This window comes from Rutilus rutilus (assembly GCF_951802725.1).
Source record: "Rutilus rutilus genome assembly, chromosome: 16".
Lineage (NCBI taxonomy): Eukaryota > Metazoa > Chordata > Actinopteri > Cypriniformes > Leuciscidae > Rutilus > Rutilus rutilus.
The window spans coordinates 4,395,226-4,415,046 of NC_140224.1; the positions used below are offsets into that span (position 1 = coordinate 4,395,226).

Below are 19,821 nucleotides of genomic sequence, written 5' to 3' on the forward strand. Positions count from 1 at the left end.
ATTATATGTTGTATTGTCTCTAAACGCAGAAGTGCGTAATACGGGAGAAGCACGTATTTGTGTACGCGAGAAGTGCGTGTCCCCAACGCAGAAGACGCGTTGAACGTGAGAAGCACGTTACTGTTAGTCTTATATGTTGTATTGTGTACGTGCAACGCCTCGAAGGAAGGGCGTTTGAAATGAGAAGCACGTGATCTGTTTGTCTTACCTGTTGTATTGTGTGCGCACGTGATCTGTTTTTGTGTGAGGAGAAATAGTGGTTTGTGTTTGTATGTCTGAGTGATTTTTCATCTTAAATAGGAGTAAAGTCGTTTTGAAGAAAATTAGCAAAAGTGATAATAATAATAATACCTTTTATAATATAATAAAATATAATGTGTGTCATGTAGAGAATTGCCAAGAGGCCTGGGAGAAGTTAGGAAGGCTCAGTACAAGGGAGTGATTTTCAAAATGCCAGTTGTGATTTATTTCTGAAGCTCAAACATGTTCAAACGTTTGCATAGCTTTCACAGGATGCCACCACCCTCTTTCAACCTGCTCAATCCATTGTTTAAATATACAGTTTTCCTGCCCAAACTCTGGTGGGACAAACCATTATCACGGGGTAGGAACTTTGCCCGTAACACTCATCACAAACTTCCACAGCTAACATTAATACATAAAAAACATAACTACTGTTCATGAACTCATTTCTGACATGTGGTAACCACAATACAAACATGCATAACATAACACCACAAAAAAACTTACATTAAACATTGACACCTCATAGCACTCATGTTTCCCTCCATTTTGTAAAATGGTACATTCCGGATATGCACACTACCCGAACCCACCTCCAAAACATTGGATCAAACAGGTAAGATCTAACATATGCTATAAAATGTAAACTCACACAATAAAGAAATAATTTAAAGCAAACAATGACTCTCTATTATCATTCAACACTAACACATTGCACACTTGATGTTGGTACTGTCCATTCTCATATACATTGTCAACACACCATATACAATAACTTATTTCTGGACTCAACACACCAAGTAAATTCAGAAAAGCATTAGACTGGTACTCTAGTGATGATGTAATTGACCTAGCATCATCACAATGTGTTTTTCTAAAAAACCCAAAGTGATAGAAATTAAAAGTTAGAAATGATATAGCCGTGTTTGAGCAGAATTCATAGAAAGGACGGAGACGCAGAGATAAAGTGCCTTTTAACTGAGCTCTATGTTCTGCATAAAATTACATTTGAGCCACTGCCCCGAAATTGTTACATGTGTGTGAGTGGCCTTGACGCTCAGTGAGAAAAAAGGGAGTAATCAGGCTGAGAAAGCTGAGACAGACAAAGGCACATGAAATAAAACTCTTATAAGAAATAATTTTTGAATCAGTGTTATTAAAAGTTTAATGGATGATAAAACAAAAATTGATGACAGGAAAATAAAAAAATCAAGATATCAAAGAACAAAGAATATTCCCCGAAATTGGCTTTGTCGGCTATTTGCCATCTTCCGGACTATAAGTGTTGTGATTCGGATAGGGAAACATAGCCCATATTGTCAAAAGTTTGATTGATTGACTTTGTCTTTTCATTTGTTACAAGAAAAATAGGAAAATAATAAATGAGTGTGTGAGAGCGGCTCTGTGTGTGTGTGTGTGAGTGGCTCTGTGCGTGGCTGAGTGACTGTGTGTTTGAAATGCCGGGTGTATGAGTGTATGTTATAACAGACTGAAAGCGTTTGTATTGAGATAAAGAAATAAGGAGGGAGAGAAGAGATTTCACCTTTTGACACCTGAAGAAAAGTACACATGTGGTCTAGAGTGAGAGATAATTATGAGGCAGAGGAGACTAGATTGCAGAAAGAAAGAAAAGATGAGAATGATTTTCAAGAGGCATTAAAACTAACCAAAGGAATTAAGAATCACTTCTGGTTAGAAAAAGAGTTCATAGATAATGAAGGGCAGAGACAAGAGTTAACAGACCAAGGGAAGGATGAGCTTTTGAAAAAATTGACAAGAATAACAAACTTGAACTAGGTTGAACGAGAGTGGCTCTTAGTGGATTGGCGTGATGTGATAAAAAAAACAGATAACTCTTGAAGCCCTGAGACCACACTTGAACAGATTTGACCTTCTAAAACCTACCCTTTTGGATTCATTGCTGACAAAATCAGAAATAAAGCTAAATCCATTGTACATCCCAAACCTGAAAAGAAATGCCTGGTATACTTGGCCTCTGGGTTTCGGAGGAGCCATGATTTTGAGGAACATGCATATGGTAGTGAGTTCAAGGCCAGAAAAGTGGGAAAGTGACACAATCGTTAAAGTCGGACAGGGAGGAGAAATCAGACCAGCACAGGTAGATAATTGAACACTGGAAAAACTGGTGGTAGTGGTAGTTTTGAGGAGCAACCCCAACCATACCAGTAATATGTTGGTAGAAATTCATGAAAAAGACAGAAGTGCAGTCAGTTGTCAAAAAAGAGCAGTCAGTACTGAGAATGTACAGTACCAACAATGGACAAATAGGAGGGGCAGGAGAGGAAACGGGGAGACAAATAAAAAAAAAAAAAGGCTTTGCCTCTTCATTGAAAAATAAAGTAAAAGTGTGTGTGTGCGCGTAAAAGGCACAGATTAGGACTGTTTGAAAAAGAACGATATTCATTTATAAAGAAAAACTAGAATTATGAAAGAACACTTGTTTCTCTCTCATATAGCAAAAGTAAATGGTGACTGATATGAGAAAGAGAGAGGAGGGGCTGCCTCTTACAGAGAGAGGAGGGGCTACAAGAAGAAAGTGAGACTGCATGTGTGTGTGTGTGTGAGGAAGGAAAGGAGGGAGACAGAGAGAAAGAGTTCACCTTTCCTAGTTCTGACCACCCTTAGTTCTGACTACTAATATAAACCAGAAAGTGAGTAACCATTTCCAACATACACTTTGAACAACACTCTGAGAGATTTTATTTGTAACTGTCATCCCCACAAGTGGACCTGTAATAGAGGAGCTGCATTTTTAAAAATACCTGAGAAAGACTAATCAGATATCTTAATAAATGTCTGACCATCTTGCTGAAAACTAGTTAAGAATAGATGCAAGCTGGGGTTAGTAAGGTATACTAGAAATGAGTGAAACACACAGATAATAATTAAGATTATAATGGCATCAACACCCATAGAGATACCAAGATCAAACTATTAATTTTGCAGAGATACTATAGGACAACCCTCCAAAAATGGGGAAAGAAGCCTAAAAACAAAATGACCAGCTGAGGGAACATTAGATGTGGCTATGTGCAGAGACACTGAAACATTCGTAAAAAAATAAAATAAATAAATAAATAAATAAATAAATAAATAAATAAAAAGGTATTCAAAAACAGTTTTCTAAGAGATCAAGTAAGATTGGTGAAATCTGCTAATCCAGTCAGAATTAAAAGTAGACTAATATCACAAATACCAAGAAAACACCAATAAAAATAATTGATAAGAAATTAACCTGAAAGAAAGTATAAAAATTGCTTAAATGCTAGTTGACTGGTCTATGGGGGCATTAAATTAATAAGCAGGCCTAACAAGGATTGATATGGAGGATTGCGCAAACTGGTGGCCATCAAAAACACTGAAGTTTTATCCTTAGTATAAGTAGTTTGTTTAGTTCCCAGAGGAAAATCAAATAATTGATAAAAAAGGTTTATAGAAATATCTGACATTTAGAGATAAAACATGTATATATAGAGAGACATGCTAGATGTGGGTATGACTGACCTGTTATATTAAGACATGGCCTATGATGTTTGCATCTTGTTGTCCCTGGGAGACAGTTTTAAATTTGAGCCATTGCAGAAATTGAGATCTTTGGATTGCGTTAACTTAAAATAACTTGTGCATTGTGTTGAATGAGCAGGATTGGGTGACCAAGCTAAACAGACATTTTTTAACAGCCATACTGTATTATACACATTTCACAGTAATGAGACTCGTTGATTTAATCCTAAAATGCTTGAGAGAGTAGAGATCGATATACCGAGTGATAAAAATACTATATATGTGACTGAAAATAAGGCAACTTAGACAGACTGAAAGGCTGCTATTTTCTGCATACTGCAAAGAAGAAAAATGCTTGCTCTTTTCTGCAAAGAAGAACTTGCTTTATTAAAATTGCATTGGGCAACTGCTGTTATCAACCAGATGAGACTTCTGAAATTAAGGGACAATTGAAAGAGACGGTTGAAGAATTTATAAAGGATGAATTTGATTAACACGGATCTTTGAGTGTTCAATTTCCAGATGACACCAGACATCTCTTGGGACGGCTGCCTCAACATAAACAACAGCAACTGGACTGTGCAACAAGTGAGAGCAAGAAACATAAGGACACGGCTGCAGAGAAAAGAAGAGGCGTTTGGTTGGTGGGCCTTCATCCCCTCTTAAAGAGGAAGCTGAAACTTCCAAGGGGCTGGTATGGACAAAGACTGTGTTGATGCAGAAACATCCAAGAAAAACATCCTGCCATTATGCAAAATTGCCTCCTCCGTGGCTTGGCCAAAAGACAGACTGAGGAGTGGCAGAGAGATGTGGAAATCCAGATTTATTAAAATGCTTAATTTAGGTTTACATTGAATTTAGCATGTTAAGGTTAGGTATAAATTATGATTATCAGAGTTTTCTAGCAAACGACTCTGGTCAGTCCTGTTTTACTGAAACTCTTGGAGTTTGTGTTTTAGCAAGAAAGTCCAGCCAGTCCTGTACTCGGATCTCAGTGTTTGAATAGATATGCTGAGTGGATTAGGGTGGGCAATGCTCTCAGTCTAAAACCGGTTCCTAAACCTGTCTTTTTCGGTTCCTGCCCCTAAATGTATATAAACTGTAAGAGAACATTCACGTCAGACTTGGTGACTGCAGCTACCGACAGCTCGTGTTCTCAATAAAGAATCCTGCTGAAGAAACAACCAAGTCTCCTGGTCTTTCGATTCTAAGTTCACAACAGCTTGGTGCCGTGACCCGGATGGAGAAAAAGGAAACTCAAAGAACTTCAAGCTCAAAGACCTGAATCCAGATTGAAACAGCAAGCTCAACAAAAGATCTGCTTTCCAGACTGCATCTTTTGGAATCGAAACTTGGAGAGCGAAACTTCCAGCTAAACAAAGATTACCAGACTGAATTTTTCCAGCTTCCTCCAGATTGAAACTTCAAGCTCAAAGATCTCAAAGCCTGACGATTTTAGCATATGTGCTAATATTTTGGTTTATCCTTTGCTTCAGGCAGAGAAGAATTAGCTTTACGTGCTAGTTATTTTGGTTGATCCTCTGTTTCTGTAGGCAGGGAAGATTTTAGCGTAAATTGCTAATATTTTGGTTTATCCTCTGTTTTTTTTTTTTTTTTTTGTAGGCAGGGAGGTTAAGTGTGAAGTGTTGGTCATTTGGAAAGTTAACAATAGCTGATGTGTTAACAAGTGTACCCTAGAGAAGTTTTAGTTTTTTTAGTTTTTTATTGTGTGGTAACAAAGAAAACTCACAGAAATGTTTAGAAAAAATGCCAGACTGATCCCCACAACGGAAAAAGGTGGCTTCGCGACTCCATCGTGGTCAGAAAGTGAATTCAAAAATATGTTAAGAGAACAAATGGACCTAATAGTCACTGAAAAAGTTAGACAGGAACTAACTCAGAAATATGAAATTCACCCAGACAAAACTTGGTCAGTAGATGAGTGTAAAAAGGTGCTTGGAGCAAGCATCCGCAAAAAACATATGAAAGCCATTATTTGTTGCCCGCGAGAATATGTTTTAGCAAAAGCTACAGAACAGTCTAAGCGCAACTCAGAGCTAGAGAAACAGGTAAATGAGCTACGTGCTAGAATATCTTCGTTGACTAAGAAATTGAGCCGCAACAAAGCTATAGAAAAAACTGATGTAGAAGTTAGTCAGCCAGATAACATTTACCCTGACTTACAAGCTTTTTTTGAAACAGATGTAGCCATCCAATCAGTAACTGATAAGCCAGTAGATTCAGTGAAGGTGTGTGGCGCTAGGAGAAGGTCTCAGGGAATTGAGGGAACTGAAAGTGTTCCTCTCAACTCTTCTGTTGTCCAAGTACAAACTATTGCCAAAGCGCTAGGACCCAAAGATATCGAGAGACTATCCCAGAGTTTACCCTCAGCACGCACACATTTTTCTGAATTTAGAAGAGCATTGATAAGTAAAATGCGTCTTTACGACATGTCGTTGCCAGAAGTAACACAGCTGATGTCACAAATTCTAACTGAATCTGAATTCAACAATTTTGAGTCTGCTGTTACGTCTGAACTACAACATGCCAGTAAAGGCGATTTGAGAGAAAGTGTTTTGAAAATCCTAAAGAATCTCTTAGGACCCAAAATAGATTGGTCGAAAGTTACTAGATGTGTACAAAAGAAAGGAGAGACTATAAGTGAATACACTGAAAGATTTTGTCAGGCAGCTGCAACTTACAGTGGAATAGTGGAGGATTCTGAAAGTGTACTAGAGGATAGAGGAGCTCTAAGCCGAATTTGGGCAGATGGTCTTATAGCTGAATACAGATCAGCCTTGCCATTCCTACATGTTACGTGGGCTAACGGAACTCTCAGAAGTAACCTAGACAGGTCAGCTACATGGGAAAGAGATGCTGATGTTAAAACTCAAGTGAGAATAGCAGCAGCTACGTTTAACCCAACGAAACAAGAAAACAGGTGGTCTTTAAAAGAAGGCAAATGCCACTACTGTGGAAACTTAGGACATTGGGAGCGAGAGTGTAGGAAGAAGTTGCAAGATACAAAAAGAAATGCTATGCATAATTCGGCCCCTTCTCAACCTGCCTACAACCCGGACGCAGTTCAGCCAATGTCCACTGAAACTTTAGGACAGCTCGCGCAGGCTCTTCTAAGAGCACAAAAAGAACAGGAAAAAAACTAATTGTTGGGGCTGTGAGTAGCTACCTTTCCCCGGTAATCCATCATAATGACAAAAGAATTTTTGTGAAAGGTAGCATAAAAGAAAGAGAGATTGACTTTTTGCTTGATACAGGTGCAGAGATTACGATAATTCCTACAAAATTGGCTAAAGGTTTAGACATCCCGTACAAGAAAACCAAACTTTCTGGCGTAATAGGTGAAGATTCTGTTTTGTATGAAACCCCGCCCACAGAGGTACAATTTGGCCCAAAAACTCTGACAACAAAATTGTTATGTGCTCCATTGAATACAGGTGCAATTTTAGGCATGGATCTTCTGAGACAAGTACATCTCACTGCATGAAAATTGGGATTTCCGACCCCGTAAACGGCCGCAAATCTCCCTAATTTTCGGCAGTTAACGACAATTTACAGCCTGTGAACGTCGCGTTCGTCTGTGCCGAATATTGTCGGAAACGAACCATGACGTATGCAGAGCGCTCGTGCCGGAGGTGTGAATGGCTCTAATTACCATATGAATAGCAGCTCCCGCCAGAGAAAGGCTTGAATTTCCTCACTCACTATTGGTTGAACCCACGTGGTTTAAACAAGAAAAATCACTCGTGATTGGTTGGCAGATCTGTTACTATTGGTCACCCTTGCTCATTAAAAATTCAAAAAATTATAATATTCACATAAATAATAATATATAATTTTTTTTTTATATTCATAATATGCTATTCTGTGGTATATTCATGTCATTGTTAACCTATGGACTACACTATTATTACCATCAAGGACATGAATTTATAAAGGAATGGAAAATTTGCCAGGGACATGCTGTTTATTCAAAGAAAGAGCTTTATTAGCACAGACACAAAACAATATACACCTATGTACAAAGCATAGATCATCTGCACACACAACAAATTGGAAGCTCAGTGTCTGTTTTCATCTTCGGAGCTGTAGTAGGTGACTAGCGGCGTTCTCTCTGAATTCGATCCACTTTGAAACCGTCTGTGGTGCGTTGCCCTGTATTTAGGAGTCGCCTCTAATCTCGACTGCAGCGTAGCACAGAGCTCTGTGAGCTCCTGGCTGGTGGTTGAACTTCATCGGACATCAGATCTATGGTGGCGCACTTCCAAATGCCCACGTCATCCTCACCTAGCACACCGTCTCGCTTCTAGCAGCTGTAAAAACAACCAATACAGACAATCAGTACTGTGATGCACTGTGTATGGACACAAAACATCTATTAATGCACGTGAAAAATAGTCACATTGACTAAAAATCTTACCCTCTTTCTTCTCGCTCGACTCCGAGCTGAACTCGTCACAGCTTCGGCCTGCAATGCCAGATCTGGTTGTTTGTACCTGAAGCTCCTGCGTACTGTCTCGTAGTATGTCTTACAGGCAGCTGGAAAACAATTAAATGAGAGTGATATGAATAAAAACAACACAAGTCACAGTAAAATGAAACAAGGAGAAAATAGTAAAAGTTACTTACAATGTCGTCATGATCAGCGTCATGAAAATCTGGACTTGCAGACATAGCTCTGAGTAAATGTGAGGTTACGCTATGGAAACAAAATGTATGATTAAGATCGTAAACTATAACGGATCTATTTTCTTATACAAGAGAATGAAAGCATATTCTTTGAATCTTACCTTTAAAATGTTTGTAAGTTTTTATGGAAGTAAAAAAATAAAAGAATGTAAGATTCTTTTTTTTTTTACCTTGATCCAGTTTGTAGCGCCCACAATTTGTCTCAGAGTTGTGAAGATGGCATACTGCTTCCTGTAAATTACAGGATTATTTACAATTATTAAACAAATAATAGCCATCAATCCCATGACCTCTTGCTTTATGATGAAATCATGAAAAACAGAATATTCTTACATTTCACAAGGCCTGACAAAATACAGCTGCAGGTAACTAGCGGCATTCTGTCTGAATTCAGTCCATTTTGCAGACGTCTGTGGTGCGTTGCCCTGTACTTTGGAGTCGCCTCTAATCTCGACTGCAGCGTGGCACAGAGCTCGGTGAGCTCCTGGCTGCGACAGGACGGAGGTCGCACAATCCATCCAGACACCCCGCCGACAATGCCGTCTTCCTCATCAGACATCAGGTCTATGGTAGCACACTTCCGAAGGCCCACCTCATCCTCAGCTAGCACACTCTGTCTCGCTTTTAGCAGCTGTTAAAACCAATAAAGACAATCAGTACTGCCCAATGCACTGCGTATGGACAACACACATCTATTAATGCACCTGAAAAATAGTCACATTGACCAAAAACGAATCTAATCTAATAAATCTTACCGTCTTTCTTCTCGCTCGACTCCGAGCTGAATTCACCACAGCTTCCGCCTGCAATGCAAGATCTGGTTGTTTGTACCTGAAGCTCCTGCGCACTGTCGTGTAATATGTCTTAAAGGCAGCTGGAAAACAATTAATTGAGAGTGATATTAATAAGAACAACATAAATCACAGTAAAATTAATAAGAACAATATAAGTCACAGTAAAATTAATAAGAACAACATAAGTCACAGTAAAATTAAACAAAGGAGAAAAAATGCAACCGGGTGAAATTGAAGAAATACTTGAAGAAATACACACCGGAAGCAAACTATGCTTTTTGAAATTGGGGTTTTATTCTGACTGCTGTTTAAAATAAGTGACAGCGGTCAATGGAGGCACAATTAAACAGATAAAAGTCTGATTAAGAAAAAAGTTTGCCTTGTTCTAAGAGATTTCACAAGAAAAAAAAATAGATTTCACTAGTAAAAAAAAAAAAAGAAAGAAATTGTAGAAACAGTTTACAGTAAATTTGATGACAATCAAATGTCACAAAAAGCTTAACCAGTGGATCAATGCCCAAATCCACAGAATACTTAACTCAATTCAAACTGAAATGCAGTGTAATACACTGCAACTGGTCAGATTTAAATTGATTTCTCCAAACCAAAATATGTTAGGCTACAATTAAATACGATAACACAAACTGGAATACGGCAGTGGCTGAGGTAACTTAGGCCTAAGTTACAAGAGAAATAAAAGCACTTTAACAAAGCCACAACCCACGTTTAATCATGCCATGCGGAACCAGAAATATGCATTTAACCATAAAGTTATACTGTATAATCACAGAATATAGATTCAACTCATTAACAGATTTATCAAATAAACATGCCATCAGTAATTTCCCCCATAAACCATAAAACGTACATACCCAATCCTTTACCGTCCGATCACCACGAGGTTCCCTCGTCACACATGCGCTCCAAATAAATCTATAAACAAAAATGTACACATCAAATGTTCTTTTAACTTCGCTTCACAACTTATTTGTGCATATTAAAGATATTGGAGTAATATTTACCGAGAAAGAAGAACGTATAACACAGAATCCGATCGATGCACGCACCGTCATGGAGCTCTCCTGAACAATGAAAAATGGCTGCCGTTCTCTGGTCGCGCGCACGCGTCCAGCACAAGTGAATAGTATCGCGAGAAGAGAGGGATTTCTTAAAGGGGCCACAAACATTTTTAATGCAAAATAGAAACGAGGTACATTTTATGTAAACAACTCTAATCGTAGTTGTAACTCTATATGTACAGCAGGCATAATTCTTGTCATTGCGTATGTGTATGCAGCATGAGTCAAATACAATCTTCTGTTCGTGTTGTATTATGCACAGTGGTTGGCCTCTAAGAGATTGTGATGCTGTTTGCATGGAATGCACATTTTACCTTTGTGGCAAAGCCTGATTGAAATTAATTGTTGAAATAAATGGTTTTGTGTCTTTTTTACATAACATTGGCTATTGCTAATGACACATATAACTAATCTAGCTACTTTCATTAAATATATCAATTTAAGCTAAAATGTAAGAGGGTCATTCTATGAAAATGTCCATTTTTCTGTCCCTAGCCTTTACAGAAATATTACACTTAAAAAACACTTTTAAAATAAACGTGTTTCACATTTTAAAATAAAACAATATGTTATTTGAACAATTACACCCTCTTGAGCCATCAATGTGGCAATATTTGATTTTTATGAATTATATAGAATTTCAAGCACCACAGAAGTGCTCGTCCCCAGTCATGTACAGAGGGAAAATGCTTTATTTTGAGGTCAATAACAGATTTTTACACCATTTAAAATACAATAATGTATACATAACTATCAAATATATTATGTAAATGATATATATAAAAAAATGCAGAATACATATTATAAAATTTATAATGAAAGTAGTGGTCCCCTGGAGTTGTGTCACTGGTGTTACTGTTAAACAAAAATCTCTTATTTTGAAATAAAAATCACACTGCTATAGCTTATGTTTGTATGCAGTATTAGTTGTTAGAATTAGAATATTAGTTGTTTGAAGAGTTACAAAAAAGCGGTCGGTCTTAACACAAGTTTCAGCCGGCAAGTCGGTCAGACTAAAAGGGGGAAAAAATAAATAATTGGGTCGGTAGGCTACTAAATTGACAGGGTCGATCGGGTTACGGCAAACAAGAATATTTTTAAGGATGGCCTTAGACTATTGTAACTCACTTTATTTTGGGCTATCTCAGGCCTCTCTCTCTCGTCTACAGCTAGTTCAAAACGCAGCGGCTAGACTTCTCACCGGGACACGCAAATATGAGTCGATCACCCCTATTTTATTCAAACTCCACTGGCTACCTGTCACATTCAGGATTGATTTTAACATTTTACTATTTGTGTATAAAGCTCTTAACAAACCGGCCCCCCAATATCTGACCAATCTCCGCTGCCCGTACACTCCATCTCGTACTTTGAGATCCAGTGATCACTGTCTTCTCATCGTGCCCAGATCCAGACTTAAAAAACGAGGCGACTGCACTTTTGCAACTGCAGGCCCAAAACTTTGGAACAGTCTACCCCTCTATATCAGACTAGCTCCCTCAATTTCCATCTTCAAAACATCCTTGAAAACTTTTAATACCCCTTGACACAACTATTGTTTTTTTTTTTAATTGTCCTGTTTCTGCCCTGCATTTTATCTATTGCCCTGTACAGCACTTTGGTCAGCCTTGGCTGTTTTTAATTTTGCGTTATAAATAAATATTGTATTTTTTTTAGAATTAAGTTAATACCTTTGAGTCACCTGGGATAAAACTCCCCCTGCTACCCTCATTTGCATTTGTAAAGCTCACAGCAGTCTCATTTACATGTTAAAGCATTAGAGGGAGGGGGGTCACGGGGCAAGCAAGTCTCACGTCAATTTCCGACAATTTCCGACAGTTTGCAGTGTTGCCTGTAAATTGCCGTTTGCAGTCGTAAACCTGAACTTCCACGACAATTTACAGCGCCGGTAACTGTCGAAAATCCCACTTTTCATGCAGTGTCTAACTTTAGACATGTCCTCAGAATCTGCTAGCATTAAAATTTTCTCAGCACACATTTCTACCAATAATGCAATCCCTCCAGAGTATGCTTTCTTACTGAATCATCCAATTTGGGCTAATGACAAGGATGATTGTGGTTTATTGACAGGTGTAGAACCAGTCAAATTGACAGGAACTCCACCCCCGGTTACCAAACAGTATCTGATCAGTAAGGAAGCCATACAGGGAATTAAACCTATTGTAGAAAAGCTGCTGACGCAAGGAGTGCTAGTTAAAACCAACAGTCCCTGTAACTCACCCATATGGCCCATCAAGAAATCCAATGGGACATGGAAACTCACCATAGACTACAGAGTAGCCAATAAAAACATTGATAAAATCACCCCACTAGTGGCAGATCCATCTACAATTTGTAATGGCTTAGCATTAGATTGTAAGATTTTTTCAGTAATTGATATGTCTAATGGATTCTTTTCTGTACCATTGCACTCTGACAGCCAGCCATGGTTAGCTTTCACAGTTGACCATGAACAATATCAGTGGACCCGATTGGCTCAGGGATTTCAAAACTCCCCGACAATATACCATCAGGCTGTCAGACGTGATTTGTGTGACCCAGAATGTCCAGTAAAACAGTCCACTATGATCCAATATGTCGATGATATTTTGATTGCCTCAACAGACCACGAGGTAAATCAAACTGAATTGGCATCATTGTTGGACTATTTGCATAAAAAAGGACACAAATGCAGCTTTCACAAAGCTCAAATTGCTAAAAAGCAAGTCACATTTCTGGGTCAAACAATTGGTGCAGGAAATAGATCTATTACACAGGATCGAACAGCTTCAGTCAAAGCCATACCTCCGCCTACTACCATTAAAACACTACGCTCATTTTTAGGAACAGCAGGTTACTGTAGACCGTGGATTGAAGAATATGCCTCGATTGCTCAGCCTCTCTATGACTTGTTGAAAGGCCATGGTAAAGATTCAGATATTGTTTGTATGGAAGAACTTCACCTCAAAGCATTCAATGATTTGAAAAGAGCACTATGTCAAGCACCAGCATTAGGAATTGCTCAATCTGATAGACTCTTTGTGCTTTATGTCCATGAACACGTAGGCTTTATGACTGCATGTCTAATGCAAGATCATGGGGGCAGTTTACGTCCAATTCATTACTATTCTGGTAAACTTGACATAGTAGCTCAAGGTATGGGACCATGCCTAAGAGCAGTACAGGCAGTTCATCTAGCGCTTCAGGCTTCATCAGTAATGGTGTTAGGTCAGACGGTAAATGTAAAAGGCCCTCATGCAGTATCCGCACTAATGAATCAAGCAAAAGTCACTTCTGTCACTTCCTCTCGTTGGGGAAATTGGTTAACTACTCTCACAGCCCCGAACATTGTTTTACAGCGTGCACCAGTCACGAACCCCTCATCATGTATGATGTCTGCAATGACTGAAGTTGTGTTAGAGGATGAAGGTGAAATGACTCATGATTGTGTTACGCTTACATATGCAGCGACAAGTGAAATAGCAGAAACTCCCATAGAAAATTCAGAATTTGAGTTGTTTGTTGATGGTTCAGCTCAAGTAATTGAAGGGAACAGACGAGCAGGTTATGCAGTAACGTCCACCACTGAGGTGGTAGCTTCAGGTCGTCTTCCAGATCATTTTTCAGCTCAGGCTGCAGAACTGGTAGCTTTAACTAGAGCATGCACACTAGCTTCAGGATCAGTTGCAAATATCTACAAAGATTCCAGGTATGCTTTTGGGGTTATTCATGATTTTGGTGTCATTTGGCAAAGCAGACAGTTTCTAACTTCTACTGGATCCCCCATTAAGCATGCGGAATTAGTGAAAGATCTTATGTTTTCCATGAAATTTCCAAAGAAATTAGCGGTGATCAAAGTGAAAGCACATCTCACAACTAACACTACAGAAGCTAAAGGTAATGCTCTTGCAGATGTAGCAGCTAAACAGGCTTGTTTCTATGTAACTGTACAAGTGTGTTCAGGTAGTACAGCACAGAAGAAAATTCTGCCTCCTGAATCTATCATTGATTTGTACAAAGATGTTCCTCTATATGAAGCATGGACATGGTTAGACAAAGGAGCCACCGTTGATTCATCTAGCTGCTGGACCAAAGGGGGGAAGTATGTTGCTCCCGAATCACTGCTGCCATATTTGGCTCAACAAATACACAATTTGGGTCACAGTGGTCCAGCAACGATGAATCACAGGTTCTCAAATCAATGGTGGAATCCAAAATTCAGAAATGTAGCCACAGAAACAGCCAAAAGGTGTGTTACATGTCAGAAAACTCAGGGAAGGAAAACATGGACTCATGTGTCACATTGTAAAGTGGTTCCTCCCCCCACAGGGATAGGATAGGACACGGACCAGTGAGGAGCCCGGGAAGAACCGGAAGCAACAGGCTTTCGGGGGCCAACCCTGCGGTGAAGATTCCCTTATAGGCCCTTCCCAACCATAGTCCATCCTCACCTCACTGTTCCTTTTAGGTGTCTCATAAATTAAGAAATAAGGAAAGAAGGAACCACAATTAGCAGACTCAGATTAAATAGATGATACAACCCTAATGTTTGTAGTCTTTACAATGAATACTGGTCTGTTGCAGTTGTTCTTTGTTTGTTTGTTTTAACCATATGAACTGACCTACACACCTGCATATGAAGACCCAACCTCCAGAAAACAACAAGACCAACTGCAGAGACTACGACCAACACAGAAGAAAAAAAAAAAACACAACGCAGACTCACCTACAGTCATCCCTCATCATGATCAAGATTGTCGTACTACTAACCATCATGGACATCGCACAAAGTGTGGACCCCAGAAACAACACCTTCTTAGAGCTGATGAATATGTCCCTGTTTGCTGGAAAGAATGTTTGCATGCCACATGCACCTTCTGTAGGAGCAGGAATCCCATGGGTTGCACACCCTATCTCTGTCTACAGCATCCTACCCAGCCAATTCAACGGCAGGTGCACCCTGGTTTATGTTCTACCAGCTATCAGAGAAAACACACACTCCACTCCAAGCTCTCCACAGTTACATGATTCAGCTCCTTCTATCAACAAAGATGGCTGCATTCCAGGACTCACTTGTGTTCAAACGTGGTGGTCAAGAACTCTTGGAGCCTTAATCCCATCGTATGGTGTACCTGAGTGCTGCACCGGGTTAATGGATCCAACAGAGAACTTGAACAAAATCCAACAAGACATTCTTGATCTTTCAACAAAATTACACCAGATGACTGAAGACAATTCTTCATGGTTCGGAAACTTGATTGGTAAACCCTGGCTGTGGATTAAAGAAATAGCAATGCTGCTGTTATTTCTCCTACTGGCGTTCTACGTATGCTTCCACAGTATCAAGTGTTTCATTCAACAAATGACTCACGCCTCGCACGAGAAAATGACTGGTCCAACCATAAAAGAATATTACCCGTAAGAAATTCACGGACCCTAATTGCATGTTTGTTTCTGTGTCAACATGCAATTACAGATGAACAACACAGATCATGCTTTGTGCCTGTAACTTACACAAGTTACAAGATTGAACTTGCTATGTGCCTGTAACTTACACAAGTTACAAGAATTAACTTTTAAGTGTATAAATTTGTATTTTTGTGAGTTTTTTTAAGACTCTCAAAGGGGCAAATGTGGAAATCCAGATTTATTAAAATGCTTAATTTAGGTTTACATTGAATTTAGCATGTTGAGGTTAGGTATAAATTATCATTATCAGAGTTTTCTAGCAAACGACTCTGGTCAGTCCTGTTTTACTGAAACTCTTGGAGTTTGTGTTTTAGCAAGAAAGTCCAGCCAGTCCTGTACTCGGGTCTCAGTGTTTGAATAGATATGCTGAGTGGATTAGGGTGGGCAATGCTCTCAGTCTAAAACCGGTTCCTAAACCTGTCTTTTTCGGTTCCTGCCCCTAAATGTATATAAACTGTAAGAGAACATTCACGTCAGACTTGGTGACTGCAGCTACCGACAGCTCGTGTTCTCAATAAAGAATCCTGCTGAAGAAACAACCAAGTCTCCTGGTCTTTCGATTCTAAGTTCACAACAGAGACAACAGCATACAGAGTCAAACCACTATGTCCCAACATGACACCAGACCCTTGAATGCCAACAAAGACTGACAGATCAAATGCATCGGATGAGGAGGGAAACACTCAGACAGCAGCCCAACCAGTTCAACTGATCGCTGGTCCAAGCAGAAGGACTGCATCCTTTACTAAAGGCCTATTTATACTTCTGCGTCGAACTGCCGCCGTAGCTACGTCGTAGGCTGTGTTTAGCGCGCGTACCCTACGGCGTAACCTGACGTGCACCTCTCCAAAAATGTAACAACGCGTCAATTCTACGCGGACGCCAGCGCTGTGATTGGTCTGCCAGAACCCCTCCCTCGGGGTTTCACATGCTCCCTAGGTGCGCGTCAACGCGGACAACGACACAGAAGTATAAATTAAAACCAACACGTTGCCTACGGCGTATAGGCTCCGGCGTAGGTCCGACGCAGAAGTATAATGAGGCCTTAAGTGTGCACAGGTGATGCGTTTTCAATGATCACTACAGAGACCGCTTCAAATTTTATTGATTGGCCATATTAATTGTATTTTGATTATTCACTGGTCCAACAGCAGTTCTCTATATTCTGTGAAGCTGACACTCTCTATTTGCTTTCTTTCAATAGACATTAGTCCAGCTGTAAGCATAAAAAAAAATGGGAGGGGAAGTGTTTGCATGACTCAATAATTAACTACAACTGACGCTGGACTTAGCATAGTGAGGGACCACTGCATTAACCAACTAGGGGTAAATGCATAATTAGATAATTGATGATGTTGTCCATTGAACAGAGAGCTTTTGGGCTCTGCTTTCAAGACAGAGCTGATATAAGCTTGAGTGATACTGAGCTCTCTATCAGGAAAAAAGAGGACATAATATGTTCAACAACAAAAAGTGGATGATAAAGCTATGGTGCTGGTCACTCCATCTTGGTCAATAGTTTAAAAAAAATTAGGTTTAGAAATAAAAGTTGTGACTACACAAATTACAAACACGTGATGTCACAAGTGCTGTCATTACCAGGGATTTCACGATGTTGATATTGTTGGTTATGAATTCGAGATTATGCTAAAATCTCCAGTCATTTAAAAGAGCATCTCATAAGCAACAGAAGAAAAGATTATGAAGAGAAATGAAATTAACAGATGAATGACAAATCAGATAAGAGAAATTGATAATGTTTTTTTTTTTTTTTTTTTTTTTTTTGACAGCATGTCCAAACCTACCAGAATTTTTTATCTATTAGATATTGAAAAATTTGGGGTTTATGACAGCAGTGGTTAACACAATCAAATGGCAACTGATATCGACCAACTGTGTTATTCAAAACATTTAGACACTGTCACATGGGGAATGACACATTGCCTACATTCAGTAGCTTTTGTCATCAGAGTTGTGTTACCAATTTACAATTGGTTGTATTCGCACCTTGGAATTTAGAATAGATAATTGAATATAAAATTGAGTCTATTATTAACTATTATCGTACCTTAACTGTAATATGCAATTACTTTCCACTGCACTTTCACTCGGATAGCTTCTGTCCAAACTTTATTTGCACTACTTTAAATCCATTGTTATACTGCTCATTAGCCTAACTTATACATATATCTATTTGTTAAATTCTGTTTATAGTAATAGCCATCTGTATATTATGCTCACATTCTGTTTATAGTAACAGCCATCTGTATATATATTCATAGTACATATCTATCTGTAAAATTCTGTTTATAGTAACAGCCATCTGTATATTATATTCAGTACATATCTATCTGTAAACATTCTGTTTATAGTAATAGCCATCTGTATATTATTATATTCAGTACATATCTAGCTGTAAACTCTGTTCACAGTAATAGTTATCTGTATATTATATTCATAGGACAATCTATCTGTAAATTTTTGTTTATAATAGTATTCAACTCTATATTTATTCAGTACATATCAGGGACGGACTGGGGCTAAAAAACAGCCCTGGACTTTCTCCCAAATAGGCCCATCATCCGGCCATTCGCCTCTAGCCGTGTGGGACAGACACTAGCCAGGATGTCCTGATACTATGCCACAATAGTATACTGTAGCCTATCAGACAAGGTATTCACAGCAAGTAACATCTCAAAACCAATGATGATAATTGGGGTTGTGTTTATTAATGAAGCCTCAGCCTTCAAATAAAACAAAAAAATGTACAATGCCATAAAATACAAATAATGAAATGTCACTGGCTACAGTAACCCAAATTACACAAACTTGTAATTATAAAACATATAGGCTACTGTATACCAGGGATCTCCAACCTTTTTGTGTGCAAGGGCTACATCTAGAAGGAATTTTTATTTGTTATACTCCAATATTTATTATACATAACATGGTGAAGCTTTTTTACTTTTCACCATCATATGGGAAATAATAAAATATCTTGATATTCTGGTTCAGACTTAAAAGCGTTTAAAAAAAATCCTGAAAACTTATGAAAATTAATTTTTTTGTTTTGTTTTTTTTGGTTTTTTTTGTTGATTTTCTATAAACCTATTGTACGTGTTATCAAAAACAGTAGCCCAAACATTTAGTATAAATATAAATGAAAAAAAAAATAATAAAAAAATAATAAACTGCCATAACTTCTAAACAAAAACATTACTGCATTACATTTAATACATTTATACATAACTGTATTAATATAACAGCATTTTTTAATAGTTAATTCATAGGTTTTGGTGTGTAATGTCTTCTAACTGGTTTGTTCTCGGAACAATGTTTCGCCTGTTTTTTTTTTTTGTTTTGTTTTTTGCGTCAATATGTTGAGAATATCAGCGCTGTTTCATCTGGCTTTTTACAAGCTTAAATCACATAGTCATTTGTGGTTTATAATAGAGATAGAGAATTCTGCGCTGAATTGAAATGCTTCTCAGTGGATCGCGCAGCTCTGTGTAATAATGTTCGCGTGATCGAGATCAGCTTTGTCCGCGATCGCTGTTTTTTGGGCCGATCGAGCTGATAATGCGCTGCTCAGATCAAACAAGTTTTGTTCCGCTTTTTAAGCGTTTGCCATTTGATGTTTCTCATACGCAACGCAAATGACAGCGTACAATCAAAGAGAGTTGGGTAATTTTGTAGAGGCAAAAGTTCAAATTGAAACGTTTAGTTGAAAAGGTCGCAAAATTATACCATTTATTCGAAGTCTGGAACCCCGACGGCAAGTTGGGGCTATTTATAGAATGTGTTTAGCGGGCAACTCACAGGCACCACGTTGGAGACCACAGCTATTCAAATATAATGTAAGCAAATTTAAAAGTGCAGCCTTATAAAATGTCAGTGGCTATAGGCCGACTCTTCTTCCTCAGTTGTTGTTTTTACACGTAGCATAAGTGATCATATTAGTGCCCCTGCTGTTAGCTGTTAATACTGCTTTATTAGACTTTTTT

The 19,821-nt window shown here is 38.6% G+C and overlaps 2 long non-coding RNA genes across 3 annotated transcripts; both read right to left on the reverse strand.

The window, feature by feature from the left end:
- Window positions 1-7,959: 7,959 nt before the first annotated feature.
- Window positions 7,960-8,946, reverse strand: LOC311306209. Its single transcript, XR_014630149.1, has 5 exons — window positions 8,809-8,946; window positions 8,646-8,706; window positions 8,416-8,485; window positions 8,207-8,325; window positions 7,960-8,099 (listed from the first exon to the last, which is right to left on the reverse strand). It is a non-coding gene; the product is annotated as an uncharacterized lncRNA (long non-coding RNA).
- A 67-nt stretch (window positions 8,947-9,013) lies between these two features.
- LOC311306210 lies at window positions 9,014-10,361 on the reverse strand. Of its 2 annotated transcripts, XR_014630150.1 has the most exons (4): window positions 10,292-10,361; window positions 10,142-10,202; window positions 9,231-9,349; window positions 9,014-9,106 (listed from the first exon to the last, which is right to left on the reverse strand). It is a non-coding gene; the product is annotated as an uncharacterized lncRNA (long non-coding RNA). The 2 variants fall into 2 exon arrangements; XR_014630151.1 differs by lacking the exon at window positions 10,292-10,361 and having other exon boundaries at window positions 10,142-10,281.
- Between the last annotated feature and the right edge of the window lie 9,460 nt (window positions 10,362-19,821).